The sequence below is a fragment of the Erpetoichthys calabaricus genome, chromosome 5 (genome assembly GCF_900747795.2).
Source record: "Erpetoichthys calabaricus chromosome 5, fErpCal1.3, whole genome shotgun sequence".
NCBI classification, from domain to species: Eukaryota; Metazoa; Chordata; class Cladistia; order Polypteriformes; family Polypteridae; genus Erpetoichthys; species Erpetoichthys calabaricus.
Genome location: NC_041398.2, coordinates 74,125,409 through 74,144,569, shown reverse-complemented (window position 1 = coordinate 74,144,569; position 19,161 = coordinate 74,125,409).

Genomic DNA, 19,161 nt, shown 5'->3' with positions numbered 1-19,161 from the left:
ACTGACCAATCACAATGAAGCCAAACTGACCAATCAGATTGCTCTGGCACAAACAGAGCTTACCATTTCATTATATAGTACACTTCCATTTACACATTTTCTTTCTTTTTTTATTTTATTAAAAGCAAGTAACATTCCATACAGTCAAGTCAAGCTTAACAAAATTAAATTCAAACCTCACCCAAGAGAAAGATAGGAAGGCCAACAGTCAGAGTAAAACTAGAAGCAGAAATGAGGGAAGAAAATCCTTTCCTGCAATATAAATGCTTATTGTAAAACATTATTGATTATATCCTGACAGGTTTTAAAAAAGTTTTGAACAGATCCTCTAAGTGAGAATTTTATTTTTTCCAATTTCAAATAGTATATAACATCAGTTACCCACTGACTTAAAAGAGGTGGGCTAGGATTCTTCCAGTTCAGCAAAACAAGTCTTTGTGCTAGTAATGAAGGCAATTATAGTTTGCTTGTCCTTCTCCACTTTAAGCCCATTTTGGAATCAAACACATATTTTAATGGATTAGGAGTGATTGTGAAACCAAAGCTGCCTGATAAGCATTTAAAGATTTTGGACCAGAACGATGTTAATTTGTGCATGCCCAAAACATGTGGCCCAGTGAGACTAGAGCTTGATTGCAATGTTCGTAGGTTGGATCTTGCCCTGGAAACATTTTGGACAGTTTTAAATGAGATAGATGTGCTCGATAAAAGATTTTAAATCAAATAATTGTATGCTTTGCACATATGAAGCTAGAGTGAATTCCATACATGGTTGCCTTGCACTCCTTTTCTGAAATGTTGAGTAATAGATCCTCTTCCCATTGTACTCTGGGATCTTTGGAAAAGGGGACTTTACAATGTATTAATATATTACAGAAATGCTGTCTGAGTCTTCAAGACTGATCAATATTTCTACTGGAATATAAATAGGTGGGAGGTGGGCAGATTCCCCTGAGCTAAGTTTCTAATTTTAAAGTAGTGGAAAAATTGTGTTGATGGGAAGTTAAATTTGAAGTGTAATTGTTCGTAGGATGCAAAGACATTATCTTTATACAAATCTGTAAATGATTTAATCCTGTACGTTTTCCAAATATTAAAAACTGTGTGCATTTGAGAGGGTGGAAAATGGTGGTTAGATAAAAGCTCTGTCTTGAAGTACTTCCTATATTGGTTCAATATTCTGAGTGAATGAAGGACAATTGGGTTGTTAGTATATTGACAATAACTTGTATTTACTGGGGTACAAAGCAGGGAATATAAAGAAGTACTGTAGGATTTTATTTCTATTGCAGACCAGGCTTGTGTGTGTTCATCAATTTATGTCAATGTCCAGGTAGTGCCAAGTTATCTTCTGCTTTAGGTTGTTGTAGGGTTGCCCTTTGGATGTGTGGATGTTTTGAAATCCAAGTAAATGAGGTTATGATTTAATCTAATTTCTTAAAAAATTATTCTTTTAATGTACATGGGGATGCTCTGAAATAGAAAAAGAAGCTTGGGAAGGATATTCATCTTGACGGTGTTGATTCTCTCAGCTAAAGTGAAATGGAAGGTAGACCATATAAGCACAATTTTGTTGAAAAATAGCTTTTTATTTATTTGTGATGTTTACCCCTAGGTATCGAAACTGATAGGGATGATAAATGGGAAGGTGTCCAATCTAATATTGTGTGTTTGAGAGTTCACTGATAAAACACACTTTTATTCAAATTAATTTTGAGTCCAGATATCTTTTGAAATTTTGATAGTGCCGGTAGAACTGCTGTCACGGAATTTTGTGGGTCTGATACAGTATATACAGTACCATATCATCTGCATATAGTGATTTTCTTCTTCTTCTTCTGGCGGTTGGCAGACCAATGTATATAGTGCATATAGTGGTATTTTCTATTTAAGTCCTTCTCTGATAATGCCCTTTATCTCAAATGCATTTCGAAACTGAAGAGCCAATGGCTCAATGGTGATTGCAAACAGCAGCGGTGATAGGGGACATCCTTGTCTAGTACCATGTTCTAGTTTGAAGTAGTCTGAAATAATGCTGTTCATACAAACTGAAGCTTCTGGACTGTTATACAATATTTTAATTCATGCACATATGTTTGGGCCAAACCCAAATTTGTGCAATGTGGTGAACAGGTAGTCCCTTTCAACCTTATCAAATGTTTTTTTCTACATCCAAAGATAATAAAATCTCTGAGGTGTTAGACTTTATGGGTGAATATATTACATTAAACAGGCATCAAAGATTAGAAGCTAAGTGTCTGACATTAATAAATCTGGTATGGGCTTGTGTTATTACCAAAGGAAGCACTTTCTCAGTCTTTGTAGCTAGAACATTGGAGAGTATCTTAACATCATTATTCAGAAATGAGATTGGTCTGTATGATGCACATAGTAAAAAGTTCTTATTTTTCTTAGTAAAGATGCTTGGTGAAAAGTTTGAGTTAGAATTTTATTGTCTCTGGCTTCCATAAATGTTGATAATAATAGTAGAGCTAAGTTAATTGGTAATTTTTATAAATTTCAGCAGGGTAGCCATCAAGGCCTGCTGCTTTCCCACTCTGAAGTGAGTTTATAGTGTCTAGTAATTCTGAGAATGTCAGAGGTTTATCCAGTTCCATCTAGCTATGGGGGCAGCACGGTGGCGCAGTGGTAGCGCTGCTGCCTCGCAGTAAGGAGACCCGGGTTCGCTTCCCGGGTCCTCCCTGCGTGGAGTTTGCATGTTCTCCCCGTGTCTGCGTGGGTTTCCTCCGAGCACTCCGGTTTCCTCCCACAGTCCAAAGACATGCAGGTTAGGTCGATTGGCGATTCTAAATTGGCCCTAGTGTGTGCTTGGTGTGTGGGTGTTTGTGTGTGTGTCCTGCGGTGGGTTGGCGCCCTGCCCGGGATTGGTTCCCTGCCTTGCGCCCTGTGTTGGCTGGGATTGGCTCCAGCAGACCCCCCTGACCCTGTGTTCGGTTTCAGCGGGTTGGAAAATGGATGGATGGATGGATCTAGCTATGGTATCTGCATTAAAACACATCAAATTGTTTCTTCTCTCATATATATAAGGACTTATAGTATTCTCTAAATGTGTGCATTATATTTTTATGGTCAATGATTTTATCATCATCTGTGTTGGTTATTATTGATATTGCATTGCGAACTTCCTGCTTGTGGATTTGTTGAGCTAATATCTTATTAGCCTTAATAATAATTTTTTTTTAAATAATTTTTTGCATTTATATAGCGCTTTTCTCACTACTCAAAGCGCTTAGCAATTGCAGGTTAAGGGCCTTGCTTAAGGGACAAACAGAGCAGAGTCCATATTGGCATTTACGGGATTCGAACCGGCAACCTTCCGATTGCCAGTGCAGATCCCTAGCCTCAGAGCCACCACTCTGCCTTCTCTCCGTGTTCATAGTAATGATCTTGCAATTTAAAAATGAGTTGTTCCATTTCTTTTGTTGTCAAGAGGTTGAATTCTGATTGCAAAGCCTGTCTTTTCCTATAAAGTGCCTCATTTGGAGACCTGGCATGTTCATGGTCTATTCAGGTAATTTCTGGTAATTAACTCATACGCCTTCTTGGATTCCTATTTATTTTTGTGGGAGAGATAAGAAATAAAACTGTCCTCGGAAAAATTACTTCAAATTTTCCCAGATCTCTGAGGATACATTTGTCTGTAAAAATCAACTTCCTTGGATATAAATGCTGTACAGTTCTCATCAGCTAATAACAGAAGTTTAAGATTCCAGCTGCGAGATGAGTATGTGGGGCATAGCGATTTGAGCTCAATGATCAGAAGGGCATGGTCTGAGATAGCATTGTACTTGCAAGATTTGATTGTGGGCCAAAAATGGTTATCTATAAAGAAATAATTAATTCTTGAGTAAGTGTGATGTACTGCTAAGAAGAAGGACTATGTTCTTAAGTTTGGATTTAGAATTCTGCATGGGTCTGATTGCAGATTGTGTAATTGTTTTTGCAGCGTTAGATGTTAACATCACTGTAGCTGAAGACCTATCCAGGTCTGGATTTAAAACACAATTAAAGTCTCCGGTCATTATAATTTTATGAGTGTTCACATTAGGAATGGATGCAAATATGTTTTGGATGAAGTCTCTATCATCCATATTAATTTACAATTAAATCACCATCACATATCACCCTTCAGGATCAGATTCTACATCTGATACTGCAAATGAAATTGTTCTATGTATTAAGATTCCCACACCTCTAGTTTTCTTTGTATAGTTGGAGTGGAATATGTGGAGAGTCCAATCTCTTTGCAACCAAAACTGATCCTTTCTTATTAAGTGACTCTCTTGTAAAAATACTATCTTGAAGTTTAGACCTGTAAGGTGAGAGAATACTTTCTTTCTCTTTAATTCCTGATTGAGACCTTTGACATTCCTGCTCACAAAGTTCACTGATCATAGAGACATTGCTTCTGAATTTTTGTTGACATTCTATAGTCTTAAATTAAGGTAGTACATTATTACATAAGATAGCTTTAACTTCAGTTTCCAATTAAGCCTACTGTTGTGTTGGCACTTACAATTGTGGGTGTAAATAGGATAGATTAGAAACAATGTGCTCTCTTTATCCTTATTATTCTAGTTTTCTTTGGCATCATTTATTAAAAATGGTTGGTAGTGGTTGGCATTTACAGATTCACCTAGGGCAGCAAAAATGCTAGAGCCAGTCTTGCCACTGATTTTATTTTTTTACTCTTGTGGCAGATGGTCACTTTCCTAACTCACAACAATGACAAAATGAAGAAAACATGATCAAGAATGAAGACAGTTTTAAGAGAGATGCAAGGCAGAATATACTATTTTGGTTAGAGATGTGCCTGTGTATAGTTTGTAAAGTGTTATTTTGTCCCTTGTTATTATTGAATTTGACACCTCTGATTTAGGGGCAAAGGAGGTAAGCAGACACTTTGTGTGAAAGAGAAACTAAAATCAATTTAACCATTTAACAATTCCCAGCAACGGTCAAAGAAAGGAGAAAGATGGTGCTGAAAAAGTTACGAATAAGCTAAACAGGTGCTGGAGAAGGATGCATCAAAATGAATGAAAATATCAGCCTTATTTAGTACAGCTAAGAAAAGTTGTCATCCAATGATTTTACAACATTGCATTGGTCCACGACTTCAGTAGTAGTAGGTGACAATTAAAATTAGATTTATTTGCGTAGCAGATGCTTTTATGCAAAGATGTCAACATAATCGAGTAAACATCGGCCTGGTGGGCTGTTTAGGCACAAATGCTACAGGACAGTTTACATAATTGATCTCCACAAATAATGAAATCAGAATAAAATACTAGCGAGTTACAACTCCTTGATTACAAAACCTAATCATTAATATCAGTTAGACAGAAACTCATCAAACAAGACAGTTTTCCAATGTTTCTTAAACACATTGAAGGAGTTGGCATTCTGATTTGAAACCTGCAGCTCATTCCTCCAGTGAGGAACTACAGATAGAAAGAGTCTGGACTGGGATTTGATACCATGCAGGGATGGCATCACCAGACCCAGTTCATCAGCAGACCTGAGTGTTTGAAAAGAAGCATAGGACCTCAAAAGTGTCTCCATATATATATAAATATATAGGTGTTAACCCATTGACTACTTTGTAGGTAAGCATCAAGAATTTGAATTTAATACGTGCCACTACTGGAAGCCATTGTAGTGATCTGAAAAAGTTAGTGATATGTACCTAACTCGGTTGGTTGAATACCAGATTTAATGACACATACAGGTACTCCTACCAGCAGGAATTTACAATTGTCCAGACGTGACAAGGCCAAAGCCTGAACCAGGAATTGTGCTGCATACTCTGTAAGATACAGTCTGATCTTGCAGATGTTGTATAAAGTAAATATGCAAGACTCAGAGACCATAGCAACATGTTCCCTTAAGGACAGTTGGTCAGCTATCACCACCCTAAAGTTGTATACTAACTTGGTGAGTGTTAGCAATAATGAGCCATGCTGAACAGAGATGGGGTGATGAAAAGACAGATGAGCTGAGATAACAAGAAGGTTTGTTTTTATCAGGTTGATCTAGAAATGGTGTTCCTTCATCCAGGTTTCAATATTAGTGAGATCACAGTGTGACAGCAAATTAGATAGCTAGCTAGCAAATGTGACTGGCCCCACAGAATTTCATGCTGCCTGAAATGCACTGGGTATCTACTGTTATTAAAATGCCATGGCTAGCTGACATTGAGGCTTTACATGATAACACTTAATATTAGCTCACTAATAACTTGCCGGCCAACTTGCCATGTGTAGCTGTAAATTAGCTTTCACAGGTAGCTTTAGCCTTTAGAATTTAAGAAACAGAAAATGTTTAATGAATGTACAATTCAAGTATTAAGCAACCTTAAGCAACTATCTGCTATGAATGGCCAAGGAGAACAAAATGCTGCTTGTGTTTCAAAGTTCTGCTCCAAATAGTAGTTCTTTTGCAGCCACAGAGAGTAAGTTCAGTAATGCTGATGAGGCGAGGCAGGAGGTATTAAAGAAAGGACAGCAACAGATCTGTGCAACATTGGGCATGATGTTGTCAGTGTGGTGCTGTGATGTGATGATATGATGTAGATTTGTGGGTATTTTTCAGTATTACAGAAAATTATATGACCAATGTGAAATATTATATGACTGCAGGGTATGAAAAACTTATCTATGGAAGGTTGTGCAGTAATATACAATATTACAACAATGCAGCCATGATGTATTATGGACTGCAAAATTATAATTAGCCAGAGTACATAGTAGTGCACACTACATTGTAGTAGCATTCTTCATTATTTAATTTCTTCATCAATAAAGATGGGGTTGGCCTTGTGGGAAAGGAGAAAGTTAGTTTAACTGCAAGATCAATGCCAGAGAAAAGAGTTAGTTGTACTTCTGGGTATATAACAGAGGCAATAATAGCTCAGGAAGATGAGGAAAGGAAGGATGAGAAATGGCTACTACAAGCTTTGATTACTTTGAATGTCCCCAGTCCACAGATCTTCATCTGTTTTTCTGCTGTCACCTCCAACAATCCTCAAGGCCAGCAAAATGAGACAGCAATAACCTAGTAACCTAGTAAGAAGGCATCCATACTGAGAGGAAGTGAAAAAAGGCAGGTGTTGGAGCATGTTGTGGATGTGGTAAAAGTAATTAGAAGTCATGGCCTTAACTACTGAGGGCACAAAGCAGAAGCTGCCTTTACTCTACAAGAAATACTGTTGACCACAGGAACTTTTTAGAGGTGGTATTGCTTTGCAGTAAATATGACACTAGTATATGTACCAACATCTACAAGAGTGCCCAGGAAAGAACAAGAGACCACAACTTTAGGAGTTGTATGGAATTGTATTTCTCTTCACTTTTCTTGCCACTTTCTATGGCCACTTAGTAATAATGTCCAGGAGTGGCCTGGTCTGTATCATGTCACTCCGGAGCTGAAAAATAGATCCACTTCACTTCATACACATATACATATAGATATATGTATATACACAGTGGATTCAGAAAGTATTAAGACTTCTGTTTTTGCAACATTATGCTAAAAATCATGTAAATTAATTTTCCCCACATCAAGGAGCACTCCATTATCCAAAATGACAAAGAAATAACAGAATTTTAGAATTTTTTGCAAATTTATTTAAAATAAAAAGCTGAAATATCACAATGACATAAATATTCAGACCATTTGCTCTGACACTTGAAATTGGGCTTAGGTGCATCCCATTCTGTTGATCATTGATGAGATGTTTCAACATATTGTTTGGAGTCCACCTGTGGTCAATTCAATTGGTTATACATGATTAGGTAAGGCAACCACCTTATATGAGGTCTCAGTTGACAATGTGTATCAGAGAAAAATCTAAGATATGAAGTTGAATTAATTGCCTGCAGAGCTTAAAGACAGGAATATGTAGAGGCACAGATCTGGGTAAGACTATAAAAAAAATCTGCAGCATTGAATGTTCCCAAGAGCATCATGGCCTCCATGATTTTTAAACTTAACACATTTAGAGCAACCATGATTCTTCCCATAGCTGAAAGCCCAGCAAAACTAAGCCATCACAGGAAAAGGGTAGAGACCAAGAGCTCAATTGTCACTAGTTTGGCGGTGTTCCAGGGAATCTGTGTGGGGACTAGAGGAACATCTAGAAGGACAACCTTCAAGAATGGCTGAAAAATCCCCAAATACAGATGTGTGAAGCTTGTCATGTCATATCCAAGAAGACCAGAGGCTATAGTCAGTGCCAAAGGTGCCTCAACTAGGTACTGAGTAAAGGGTCTAAATAATATACAACAATATGCAAGTTTATGCAGTTTTTTGAAGTTTTTAATAACTTTGTGTGTCTTTGTTTTCTTTGGTGCTTGGTATCTCTGTCCCTGGCCAGAGTGCTAGGCAGCATTTTTTGGTGCTGGAAATGACTGCAGCAATATATCTTCCAGGACTTTCCATAATATGTAGAACATACTGAATTACTTTATCACATTTAAATAAGCTGTAGAATATGATAAAGATTCTTTCATTTTTACCTCTGTTGTAACTTTCATTTTTCTTTTACTCTCTGTATAGCACATCAAATTACACTTCTTTATGATGACGTCTTCTCCCTCCTACTGGAAATCTTCTGGACTTGCCTCCCTTGCAATCTGGAAGTTTTCATTCTACAATCCTGTGCTTCTTGACCCCTCTGTATTCTGGACCAATAACTCTTTTGCCCCTACAATCCAAAGCTGGCATCATGTTCCATGAAGCTGTGGTTTCCCCTTTTATTTTTTTACTTCTTTCTCCTCTCTTTTGCTGTGTGCTGTCCTGGCTGGGTGTGTGTGTATGTGTTGGTTCCTGTTTGACTTCATATTTGTTTTCCTTTGTTGTTTTCTGCTTCCCTTTTAGCACTTTCCGGTTGGGTTTTTAGCACCAGTGTTAATGACAGGGTGTTTGATTCTTGCATAAAATCTTTTTCTTCAATCTGCTCCTCTTTCATTGTATTAATAAAAATTTGATCACAAAAAAAGTTGTTCTATGAAAATAAATATTGGCATTGCGATAGAACTTGCTGACTGATTGATGTTGGTATGTACACAGATTTTTATTTAATCACAGACATAAGACCAAAAAACATAAGCCTTTTACATATGGCCAATCCATAACTGATGAACAGAATTCTGCAAGTATTCTAAATAATTACTTTAAAAAAGGCAAATACCAACAACATAAATCCGGACAGAAGATATCCAATAATGCTGCTTTTATTATCAAACAACAATTTATATTCACCAAAAGTCTCACCAGAAATCCAACTTGTCTTTTTTTGTGAAGATCAGAACTTCTTGTTTATATACCACTAAGTGAAGCAACATGCACTCTTCATCTTTGGCTGCTTATTTGATTATAACAAACACCAAAAAGTAATATGTTGTTACATTATGAATCTTTTAAGAAAAGAGAAAGGTGCAATCAGACAGGGACTGCACACTGTAACAGCTGTCTCCAAATCCAGCCAGGGCTAAAATCAGTTGCATTGGGATCAGAATACAAAATGACCAATAGGCTAGATTGGACTCATATGGAAACATGTGGAAGCAAAGTGATGTCCATCTATTCAAACAGAATTTATTAAATCTCTGCAAGCAGGAGGCAAAGGATCTTCTTTCTTAATATGGTCAGGCTATTGCAGCAATGTAACCCTAAAATAATAACAAAGCACTCAAGTATGATTTGGCTTGCCTTTTCAACACCCCTATGTACAGTATGAAAGGAAATCCTATGCCTGAATGAAATTTTAAATATTAACCTAACTCAGGCACAGAAAATGTAGACATGTTGTTGAACCAGAAATCTTGACAACCTTTAAGTATCTCAATGAGATATTGAGACATCTTAGAACATAGAACATAAGAAATTTGACAAACAAAAGAAGACCATCAGTCCATCAAGCCTATTTGTTTAGCTAATAGCTAGGCTGTCCCAATATCTCATCCAGATTCTTCATAAAAGTTATTGAGGTTTCTACTTCAACTACATGTCTCAGTAGTTTGTTCCAGAGCCCCACAACCCTTTGCATAAAGAAGTGCTCCCTGGCATCAGTCTTAAATACACTTCCTTTTAATTTCCACTGATGTCCTCGAGTACACAATTCACCCTTAAGCTGAAAGAATGGTACTGGATCTAGGTTATCCGTGCCGTTGAGGATATTAAATACCTGGATTAGGTCCCAATGCAGTCTCTTCTGCTTGAGACTAAACAGGTTTTAGTTTTCTGGGTCTGTAAGAGTAGGTCATGTCCTTAAGTCCTGTGATGCACTTGTTTGCTCTCCTCTGCGCAGATTGAAATGCTGTTATATCTGTCTTCTGCTGTGGTGACCAGAGTTGCACACAGCACTCCAGATGTGGTCTTACATTACATAATTTGAGCACAACATCCCTTGACTTAAATTCAACAGTTTTTATGATATTACATGACATTTCATTTGCCTTTTTAATTGCTTCTGAAACTTAGCTATTAGCTAAACAAACAATCCTGATGGACTGAATGTTCTTCTCATGTTTGTTAAATTTGTTAGGTTCTAAATTCAGTGGCTATTGCTGCTTCATACCTGTTGTCCTTAAATATTAGTTAAACTACCCTTTCTAATGGGTGGTAAGTTTTTATTTTGTTGATGATAAGGAGGACATCACTCATGTTTTGCACTGCAGTATTCCAAGATATCTGGAAGACGTTGTTATCTGGCCTGATTTGTCAGGTAACCCACACTGACAATGACACTCTGCTGTGAACTGGCATCCTGCCTCTGGATGTTTCCTGCCTTACACCTTCTCTCTGGTTCCACTTGTCCCTAACTTTAGAATAAACAGGCTGGAATGGGTATGAATTGCATTTATAGTACATTAATTAATACTCCAGTTCAAAATAAAAAACCCAACACATATACACAATGGGCATTACCATTCCTTGATAATTAATGTTTTAAAATTTTTCAAGCACTAAAACAGTTTTTGCAATAGCTTTCTTTTTCCTGCAGTGTCACTACAAGAGCCAAAGCAGTGGGATCTTTAATTAACTGGCAGCAGTATGCAGTAGTTTGTAATGTTTACTGAACACTAGCTGTGGTGTTGAATGTTTGAATAATATATTTTTATTAACAAACTAAATGAGCATCATTTAAATGTAAGGGAACATCAACCCAATCGTCTCTAAGGTATTGATCTAAATCTTATTTAGAAGTACTGTGTTATCAGTTATAGGCAGACCCAAAATATACGAAAAAGCACCTAAAATGTAAGTCATGTGAAATTCATTTGAAATGTAAACTTTTTGCCTCTCGCATAGTGATCATAGACATAACTGTAATTGTCAATGCAAGGCAAGCTAATTTTTTTTGCACTGTTTGACAAATGAGACATTGTGTGATCATAGATGTGCAGTTATGGAATTAACATAAATCCATGGCCAAAGGTGCAAGGTTTATTTAAGGGCACTCCAATAAATCTGCTGTCAGTAGAAATATAGAGGTTCCCTACTATGGAATGTAAGAATAACAAATAAAATATTTTTTGCTGAGTTTAAATTTGAAAATTTGGTTAGATTTTGGTACAGATATTAAAGTTATTTTTAATTACTAATAACTTATAATTATTAGCCGTGTGCTTTTTTAAAGTGTTAAAAAATAGTTTAGAAATAAATGCTTTGATTTTCTAGGAGTTTTAAAATGTGTTCCCTGGAATAGTAAAAAGTTATAGGTTTCCTGTATTCTGAGTAACCATTTATGATACCAATGTACATAAAAAATCAGCAGGGCTGGTGGATGTAATCAAATATCTAATTTCATGAAGAAATTCTAAAACAATATATGGGATTATAAAATAATGTATGCTAGCCGTAATGTTTTCTATTTATCCATGGATCTATTCTGTAGAGCTACTGTACATAAAAAATCAGCAAGGCTGGTGGATGTCATCAAATATCTAATTTCATGAAGAAATTCTAAAACAATATATGGGATTATAAAATAATGTATGCTAGCTGTAATGTTTTCTGTTTATCAATGGATCTATTCTCTAGAGCTACTCGTTGTTTTACAGGTTACAGGTGTTTCAGATCATATCCCTGCAAAACCTTCTTCGTGAAGCATTAAACTCTGGATATTATTCTGCTCCATGAATGAGAACACACATGTATTTAATAACAGTAGGCAAAATTTAAAGACCCTTTGTTAACCTAAATTGCGTGAATCTGGAGCATGGAGAGAAGCTGGAGAACACAGGGAGAACAATAATTGGGCCAGGAATCAAATCCAGCTCCCTGAAGCTGCCAGACAGACGTGCTAACCTCAGCACCAGCTTTACCATTTTCTTCATCAGATATCCAATGTAAACCTTACATTCTTACATCATTACATCCTCATATTTAAATATGTATCCCACAAATGATGATTCACACAACTGTTTCCTTCTAAAAGCAATGCCCTGTGTATTTCATATAATGGCTACTCACCTACTATAATATAATTGTTGTGGGGCAGACTTGCATCCGCCTAATAATATTTTAAATATCCACAGGGACAACTTGATCCAATATTTTGAATAAAAAATAAAAATAAATATTTTTTTTCTACAAAAGACTCTTTCTTAATATGATCTGCACTAAGAAAGTAGTGCCAGAGGTATGAAGGACATGGTGATGGTATTGGAGAGTGAAAGGACAGGACACTCGTCAATAGAGAGCACCATACTGGCATGGGCTGACTAATGAAGCTTAAAAAAAAAAGAATTCTTCAAATCATCTAAGTGATAAAGTGAGGCATTCATTATTCCTTAAAAACTCGTAAAACAGAGTATTATGGAGAACTGTCACTGGAGTTTTATAAGTCAGCCTTGACTCCAAATATCATCCTAGGCATAGCCCAGAAATCACACAATAATACGGTTTGCTTACTGTCAGCATACAATGGTGGCCGGAGCAAGGAAATGATTTTGCAGCTTACTCAGCAAGGTTGACAGAAAATTTAGGGTCCAAATGAGGTATAGAAGAAGAGGGTGGAAAAGGCGTGACATATGTCTTAGAAAGGGGAAGGTTGATTTTAAATTATGAATTTTGTTTTCATTTCCGTGGTTCATTCTTCATTTGTTATACTTGCTTCATTAAACTAGTTTTGACTAAACAAAGATTTTTTTGGTTTATTTTATCCCTGGCTAGAAAGATCCATATGTGGGACTGTTTCAACAAACAACACTTACTTTCCTTCATCTTCAAAGCCCCACTTATTTCATGGGTTTGGAGTTGATAGTACTTGGGTGCAAGGCAGGAAACAAGAGAGGTTAGGGGGTGCCAGTCCATCATTGGACACATTCATACTAATTTAGAGTTGCCAATTAACCTAGCATGCTCATGTTTGGGATATGAGAGGAAAACTGGGCTATCTGGAGAAAAACTCCAAAAACCGCATTACCTTGCCATCTTTTTAATAAAAGTATGCATATATACACTTAATACACATATGTAGAAATGTATATACTTATATAAGGAGTGAGTTCACAGGCACTTTTTCTAAAAGGGCAGCTTGCACAGCCTGGCACAATATGACTATAGATTGTCCCAATATGTTTCCTACCTGCTTTAGACTACAGTTATTCTCCTGTCTTTTGTTTTTATTTTTCATACAATAAATGTGACTAGCATTCTTTAAAAAATAATCTGTCATCCATCAACTTTTAAACATGACTGTACTAATCCAATTAGTAGGATTCAAAAAGTGCCTATCCTGGCAGCACTGGGCCTAAGTCAAGAACGTGCACTAGAAGGGGCTCCATTTGAAACATTTTAGCATGTTCTAAAAGGTTGTTGAAGCTACTAAATTAACGCACATCTTCAAGGGTGCTCTGTCTAATATTGCTCTCTATATAGAAGAGCCTCTACTTGGCCAGTGCTTTTGCTGGCTCTAGCAGCCTACTTGCATCTACATTAACACCCTTTTCAGGTCCCCCTTTCTCCCTTTTGCTTCCATCCCTGACTTCTATGCCACATTCATACAGCCAAAGAGCACTCCGTGAGTTTAATTAGACCTAATTATCTACCTGCAAAGAAGGGTAAATATCAGACAGTGTCTGGATGAAGTCCAGCTTAAATCCAGCACTGTGTTTGGAATGCTAAAATTATACTTTCTAAATGTCAAGGTAGCATTTCTCTTTGAAATAAAAGTTCGAAGATATATTTGTACTTTACATGTGAAATTGGAACAAATTGTAGTGTTTGTTATGATACAGCTTGGTAACTGTTACATCAGATGCAAAAGTTTTCTTGCAAATGTTTTATCATATGCTGTGTAACAAATATAGCAGCTTCTACTTGTGGTGGTGAAGTTGACATTACTAAAAATGGGTATTGCTGCTTGAAATGACTAATTTATCATTCACATATGACTGCAAAGCCCCATTTTCAAAAGCCATTACTCCTGTATTGTAATGGTAAATTCTCTAAACTCATCCATAATTACAATACACTACTGTTTTCTAACACAACTTAATCTTAAGCAAGGTCATGGGGGGTTGATGCCTATCCTAGCAAGCATAGGGCACAAGGCAGGATCAGTTCCCTAGAGAGAGCATCAGTCCATCATATGGTGAACACACTCACATACACACTTGGGTCAAATTAGCATCTCCTGTATGTCTTTGGATTGTGGGAGGAAACCGAGGTACCTGAAGGAAATGCAGTAATGCTACCACTGCACCACCATGCCAGCCCTAAAGCATAATTAATGTTTAAATGCCAATTGGTTATTAAAGAAACTTCAGTAAGTGTGTTAGCACCATTTTGTTAAAACCTCTTATTCTGTTCAATAAAGAAAGTAGATAATCTTTCCTTAGGTTGCAAGGTTCTGCCATTCCTGAAGTTCAGTTCTGGGTTGACTGGGTCTAAAATAGCCAAAATAAAACACAAAAAAATATTGTTGTGTGACATGACGGTTATTCCAATTTGACGGATTGCCCTTTTCTCATAAGAAAGTAGTGGACACCTTTGTATCAAATTTTCAGTTTCATGGCAAACTGGATCTAATTGGCACAGAAAAAGATGCTGAAGATAGAATAGAGTCTGAAGTTTGAGAGAAAGACACCTAACAGGTCCTCAGTTGGCAGCTTTCTGAAAAGTTCACAACATATACCAGAATACAAAACCTTAAGTGTGTGTAAGATAAACCGTTAGAAAGCATATCACATATTATATACCACTAAAGTGATTTTGACCACTCAACAATGTCCCCCATACAATGTTTCATAGCAGGTACTTCTTGGAAAATGTCAATCATCAACCCTGCAGTCAAAACATTAGCTAATTCATTCAAGAAAGAAGCTATGCCATTTTCTTTTTTGTCAATGGATTGGCCATGGCAGTGTTGACTGCCACTTGCATTTTACTTGCTGGGTTATTTACTACATTGTATAAAGTTTCACATGATGTATTCGTATGGTTTGGTAATTTTGGTAACATAGGTAACTTAATCACAAAATGGCACACACAGCAGCATTAGATGTGTCAATCAATGTAAGTTTTTGAATGCTTCATTCATGTATGGCAAAGTTCAATACAGCATGATGCCTTTTTAAGAAGCAAAAATTCCCAGGATAGCAGTTTGTGTACTACTTGGTGGTTGCAGTGTTATTTTTAAGAAAACTGTACGTTTAAAAACTCTTTTTAACAAGCTTCCCACTGCATACCAACAAAGGAGTGGATTAGTTTAATAAATTACGGTGAAATTTTTAAAGTGAATTTTTACACCATTGCGCCATGAGGCATATCAGGCTTTCCTTTGAAATGTAAGTGATGCAATAAAACCTTTTGTTACTAAGGTATTAAAAACCACTTCTGACCTAACTGAATACTAGAGCCAAGCATATGTGTTCTGCTTTTGTATTCCAGTGTATACTATCACATCACAGTTCTGAGCTTAAAGGAAAGCAGAAAATACACTATACAGTAAATTTTAATGTAAAACATAATGAAACTTCATATTCAGCAGTAGACATTTGCTTACATTGTGCAATAATACCTATTTTATATATATATATATATATATATATATATATATATATATATATATATATATATATATATATATCAGGTCCTACCTGCATGGAGTTTGCATGTTCTACCTGTGTCTGCATTGGTCTCCACTAAGTGCTCTGGTTTCCTCCCATAGTCCAAAGACATGCAGATTAGCTGAGCTGTCAAAACTGAATTGTCCCTAGTGTGTGTGCCTGTGTGTACATGTATAAGAGTTGCCTATGTGTACATGTGTAAGTGTGTGTGAGTTCCTCTGCGATGGACTGGCACCAACCTCTTCCTGCAATTCTGCTCAGGATTAAGTGGGCTTGGAAAATGGTATGGTAAATATTTTATATACCATACCAAATATTAATTATATATGGTTTATGTAATATATGGTATATATTGTGTATTTTTTTAAATTTCTGTATTCTGCTTACCAAAAACTGTTGTTCAGGTGCTATGGATGAGCCAAGTTTATTTTGGTAATAACTTCTGTATGTGCGGCAGACACATGCATTTTCATCTTTGCAAATACATGAATTGCAATTTAGCACTGGTTTTCCACTACTAAAAATTTGCAGATTGGTGGTGTTGAATCTGATCTCAATACATAGTCATGTTTTTACTGATTAATTGGAAAGGTATGTGTTTTCTCTTTATAAAAAATAATATGGGAATGCAGTCATTAAAGCCATTTTGCTTTTTGCAACCACAGAAATGTCAGCCAATTAAAAGCAATATTTCTAACAACTGCATGAACAGTCATGTGTGCAATATGCAAGATGATATGTTATTTAAAGTAAAAGGTTTGAAACTTTAAATGTTTGTTTTGGTAGTGTGGTCATGTGGGAATGGCCACCCATCGCCACAGTGAGAAGAATACTTGAACTATATCTTTGTACTTTTAATACTTCTTGGGATAGCTTTTTATGACTGAAAGATGCTTTTTACAGAAAGGATATTTCTTAGTTTAGCCCACAGGGATCACAAATGTATTCTTGCCAAGAGTCCTGATGGTGTATCACTAGTTGAAATTCCTTCCTGACAGCTTTAGGGTTTGATACCAAGTGTGCACCTTACTACATTTGTATTTTCTTTTCTCTGGGTACTCCAGTTTCCTCATATATTGCAAGAAGTGCATGTTAAGTTAACCATTAGCTTTAAACTGTCCCAGTTTGAATGAGTGTGTGATCATACCATAGAATGGATTAAGCTTTGGCTCCCTCTTGTATTAGTTTCAGAAAATAGATAGCCTAGATCAGCGTTTCTCAACCTTTAAGTATTTGCGACCGAGTTTTCATAACAGTTTTAATCACACCCCCCTAATGTTTTTTTGAAAGGATCCCACTAATACCAATTTGTTCTTTTTTAATTAATGATATATCATAAATGCATATTTTATTATACCTACTTAACTTTTATCGACATTTATCTAACTCTATATTTTTCTATTATCAGAATGTAGTTTAAATTAATTTGTTTTGGTTTCAATAGATGTATTTTTCATATTTTTGATTCTTTTCTTTTTTTCACATCTTCGCACCGCTCTAGGGGGCCCGCCCCACAGATTGAGAACCACTGGCCTAGATCTTGAATTTCTTTTATTGATATATAACAAACTGACACAGATACATAGGAATGTGTCAGACTGTCTTGCATTTCATTATGTGAACTGCATGTAGGCCTGAAACGCAGAACAGAGAAAGTTACAATTAAAATTTGGCCAAGAGAACAGCTTAATAAATTAAATTGGCTCAATTTTTAAAGTTGGCTCAATTTTTATTTAAATCAATTGCAATACTTAATTTTTTATAACACCCTTGATGGTTAAGGACTAGATGTGTAGAGTATGAGAAAAAACAAATACATATCAGAGGAAAATAAAGAACCAATCAAACCACCTTTTATTACAACTGCAACATTAGTTAAAGTTTAATAGCCCTAATCTGTAAGAATGAAAAACTGTCTGGCCCATCCATACTGGGTACCTGAAAAAACTTGACATTCACTGGCAAATTTCAATTGAAATTTAAAGTGCACTGTGTATGCCCACTTTCATTTTAATAACCAGACTGTCATTACCACAGCAGATGAATATTTCTTCTTCACCCACTCTATTTTGATGCACTTTTCTGTGTACATCACCATTTACTGACCTTGTATATAAAGCAGGTAATACTGTATTTAATTTCTTATGCAAATGACAAATAAGAACATGTATATGCCATCTTAAACATTGGCAAACTGCCTTGTGATAATTTTCACAGATAAAAAAGTCCTATAAAAAATTTTTTTTTTTTTATTATTTTAATTTTTTGGATATCATTGATATAGATAGTGGGAAATAAGTTGAATTTGCTCCTTTTCCTCACATTAACATTTTTCAGGCCATTCAGACTGTGATATTCAATGGTTTTTTTTTCCTTCTGGTTTAAATTGGCCTCCTTTTGGCTATATGTCTGCTTCATACTGCAGGCCAGGCACAGACTGGCATTTATTCTGAACAGCAGAAATTAGGTAGCATGAAGGCATGTAGAGACAATACATAAAGTGCAATCTGCTTTATGAAGGCATAAACAAATCCAGGAATGAAAACTCAAAGCATTGGTCAATACAGAAAAAGAAAAAAAGAGAAAATTGATGCTTACTTTTAACAGCATTAATTGGAATGCCATATTTAAGAAAATTGTGTTCTGCAAACAAGAACTAGAAGAATCTTATCCACTCTCACATCTATTCCCTTCTCATATTAAATTTCAAAATCAAGGTATTTTTGCATTGTTTTATATTTTGAATCAGGGCCTTGGTATTTGGTGAAAGTGAAAATAAGACATCAAAGGATTAAAATACAGTCATGTGTTCAGAAACATCTTTAATACCTGAAGAAACCAAATGAGATGTAATCAGATGTTAAAATGTCAGTACAAAAATGTAATTAATATTTTATAGCTTTGGAAGGGGAAATAATGTTTAAGCCTAATTGAAGAAGGTTATCAAAGTGATCACATTCAACTTGGGTACAAGTACAGAATGTTGTGGAATATGAACTATATAAAAATACATTTTACAGTTTATTTAATTTAACTACATACCCCAAATATACTTTATACA